We start from the raw sequence: 4,267 nt of genomic DNA on the forward strand, positions 1-4,267 counted from the left end.
CTACAGGTAGGAAGCTGGGTTAATCATATTGCTCTTCATTTTCTCTTCTCTAGATTCACAGTCCTCTGCTGTCTATTGTTGAATTTGGGGCAACAGTTTTCAGAATTTTTTATGGTGAGAAGGCTAATCGGGTACCAGTTATTTTGTCATGGCAAGAAGATAAAATGTTGATTTTAAAAAGAGATGCAATTTTTGAGATCCTGTTATGGACCATTGGTTTCACATACATTATCTCTATTCTTTACAATAATTTCTGAAAGGTTGGTAGTTTATTTTCATTTTCTGGACAAAAGATCAGAGGTTCTAAGAGGTAATGTCATTTGCCTGAGATTGTATAGCCAATAAATGAGCTCTGATTCCAAAGACAATTTGAAGCAATTGGTATATCATTCCATTTTTGTTTCTACAGCTACACTAGCTTTATTATTCTATTTTTCTTCCTTCTAGAATCCTTATCCACTGATATTTTAAGATGATGCCTTCTTAAATGGAGAAAAACCACAATCCTGCAGTATGTCAAAGGACAAACAAATTTGTCAAGAACAAATTTCCTACTGTTTAAATTTTATTCAATAGTGTTTTAAAACATTACTTTTATTTTAAAACCAATATATATTATATGTTTATATATAACATATATTTATATGCATGTAATGAATATTATAGAATAGAATGGATAGTCAACTTGAAAATTTAAGATAATGTTAAAGACTTTAGAGGAATGTTGTTTCTCCAGGAGGTTGCTTTGAATTATTTACCCAGAATCCCAGAAGTATAGCTTCACTTTTTTCTATCAGGGGCATGCATGAAAAATCTTTGACACACACCAGCCTGAGGATACAGGCAGCACATAAAGGCTGAAGGGAGGATAAGCATGCAGGCAAGAAAGTTTCAAAATGAAAGGCTATCCCTCTTCTATCACAGAACAGGGTAGAGTGTTGCCTCTCACAATACTTTTTGCTCTCTAGTTTTATTTTATACCACAAAATACCCTGACTGCCTTTATGAAGGAACATTTTATCTCCCTTCTTCTCTTTACTGCAGTGACTTTCAAATTTACAGTCTCTAAGACTCACTCAGGCAACTTTTTGAACATCTAGACTCCAGTCCCTACTTCTTAAAGATCTGATTCTCTGTTCTCAAGATCTCAGAAATCTGCATGCCCATCAAGCTGCAGGTAATTCTGATGGTCCTTGGAGTACAAAGATAACAGTAGCTCTAGTGTATTGAGCTAGATGTACAATATGTACGTCACAGGTGCTGTCTAGGACTCTTCCCCAAACCTGGAGGGGATATAAAACCTGCCCATACTTCTTACTGGGCCTCCCTGGTGACTCCTATGGTAAAGAATCTGCCTGCAATGCAGAACAGAATGTGATCCCTGGGTGGGGAAGATCCCCTGTAGAAGGAAATGGCAACCCACTCCAGTATTGTTGCCTAAAGAATCTCATGGACAGAGGAGCCTGGCGGACTACAGTCTATTCTTATCGGTGGGCAATTAACTATAGGAAAATAATACCAACTGTTGAATAGAAATCTATTTGTTATATTTTCAAACTTCATTTTAGTTGACCAAGTAAAAATCAATTCATAAATACTACAAAAATTCACCAATGGCTCATGAACTTGGATCTTAGACTATAAAATAAGAACAACACATTCCCTAAATTCAAGCAGCTCATGTGCTAGTAGAAAAGACAGATGTGTGAGCAGTTAAATTACAATGTAAATCTGATAAGTACTATTCTCAAGATAGGAAGTGGGGGAATGGTATATAAAACAACTAACGGCTGGAGAACACTGTAAAAGCTGCATTTAGTCAGTGCCTTTTGAAGGATAAGAATGCATTTTCAACCACACAAGGGACAAAGAATGCATACAAAATATCTAATCTGACCCTTCGGTCATGTCCATGGAATACCCAGAAGTTCAGTGTGGCAGAGAACGGGGTTATGAGATATGGGGAGAAAAGCACATCACTTCAAACTATAACAGGTGGGTTTGTCCAAGAGCTAAAGATGAGGGCATCTGCGGCAAGAAGTGAAGGGGACCAAGGATAAAGTGCAAGGGGATTGTTTAAATCCAGTTAAGATGCAGCCCAGGGCATCCTCTACGCCTCTGCGGAGCCAGAGAGTTGTTTAAATGCTCAGAAAATTGTGCCCAGATGTTTTGACATGAGGACCTCATTTCCCAGGAAGTCAATTAGACACATTTGTTGCTTATCCACGGAGTTCTGGTCTCTGCCAGATTATTCAGCACTCCAGGGGAATGTGTTGTTCAACCCTGTCGTGTCTCCCCAGTGTAATTGTCATGTATATGTCTGCAACTAATTGATGCTTGCTTGCTTTTTAATAATTAGTCAGGTGGTGGTAATAAAAACCAAACCAAAAAAAAAAAAAAAAACCTGGGCTGAGTTTCATTTAATGACTGTTTCGGTAATGAAAATTAACAGCAGAAGAATCCAAGCACAACCTGCTTTGACCTCGTGTACTGAAATGGAGGAGGGCTGGCGGCGGGTGGGGTCCACCTGACATTCCCTCAGCCACGTCTCCTGCCGAGTGTGAGGGGTGGGGTGAGGAAGGGAGGCCAGTCCACTCCAGTTCCCTGGAGAAAGACAGTGAGTAGTCAGTCATCAGGGGAGCAGACAGATCTGTCTTAAAAGGTTCCCTTCTCATCTGCTTCACCCTTTTCACCCTCCTGACACTTCCCTCAAAATATTTTCGTATGGCCCCATTTTGCCAAGCTTCCCACTGAAGCTCACAGTCCAAGGCCTGTCCAACCAGGAGCATCTCTGGGTACCTGAGATGCTCTTGATCTACCATGTCCAACAGATGTTAATGTCCTCTAGCAAAATGTATGACGGTTCTAACAATAGCCAGGAAACCTCTGGAATAAAAGCTTAGGTCACTTCATTAAACAAAGAAACCCAAACAGTTGAAGTGTGGACAAGAGGCAAAGAGAGTAAAGACTGAGTACTATCAGAGGAAATTCTTTAATATCAGCTACACCCTTGTGGGCTTCCCAGGGGGCACTAGTGGTAAAGAACCCACCTGCCAATTCAGGAGACATGAGATTTGAGTTCAATCCCTGGGTCGGGAAGATCCCCTGGAGGAGGGCATGGCAACCCACTCCAGTATTCTTGCCTGGAGAATTCCATGGACACAGAAGCCTGGTGGGCTACAGTCCATGGGGTCACAAAGAGCTGGACACAACTGAAACAATTTAGCATGCATAGCACACACACCCTTAAAGGAGTTTGGAAATAATTATTCTAGCTTTCTATGTATTCTTCTTGCTGTTTTCTATTTACCACTCAAGCCTAGCTCTCTTAACACCAGTCTCTCTTATTCTGCTGACCTTGAGGTCTGCACTTAGAAGTCTTATGTGTGTGTTAGTTGTTCAGTCGTGTCCGACTCTTTGCAACGCTATGGACTGTAGCCCACCAGGCTCCTCTCTCCATGGAAATCTCCAGGCAAGAATACTGGAGTGGGTTGCCATTTCTTTCTCCAGGGGATCCTCCTGACCCAAGGATCGAACCCAGGTCTCCTGCACTGCAGGCAGATGCCTTACCGTCTGAGCTATCAGGGAAGTCCAAAAGTCTTATAGGCGTCTTCAACTTCACATGTCTAAAAACAGATTCTTTTTCTGCCCCAATGCCTCCATCTCAATAAATGGCAACTTAGAGTTTTCCATTTGCTCTGCTCCAAAGCCATGACATCATTGTTTATTTCTCTCCCTCTCTCACAGCTCACATTAATCCGTTAGCAAATACAGTTGGCATCCGTCCTCCTCTTGGAGTCCAGAGTTTGATGATTTCTCATCCCCTCCATCACTGTCTCCTTGGTTCAAGCTACCATCATCTCTCCAAGAACCAGAATCATTCTGTCTGCAGCCCTCCAAGAGTTTCCTGCCTTCAGGCTAAGAGATAACGTTTATTGAGCTTTCATTAAGTGGTAGCACTGTTCTAAGCATTTCAAAAGTGTGAACTCACTCGACCCTCATATCAACTTCATGAAGTCACACTGGGTTTATCTCCAAGTCTCCAAATGAGGAACCTGAGGCACGAGGCGGTAACTGTGCTGTCTAATTTCTCAGACCTGCCTTGGTTACTCTCTGTCTTAAGACCTGATTGGCTGCCTCCTCCTCTGATGCTGGACACCAGTGTCCTTGCAGTAAGTTGTTACTAGTAAAGATAACTTTATTTTGCTTGTATCCAAATAACTGTTGTATGCTGGTTTCACCCATCAGAATGTCTTTCCCCATGTTC

The sequence above is a fragment of the Bison bison genome, unplaced genomic scaffold (assembly GCF_000754665.1).
Source record: "Bison bison bison isolate TAMUID 2011002044 unplaced genomic scaffold, Bison_UMD1.0 scf7180017864366, whole genome shotgun sequence".
NCBI classification, from domain to species: Eukaryota; Metazoa; Chordata; class Mammalia; order Artiodactyla; family Bovidae; genus Bison; species Bison bison.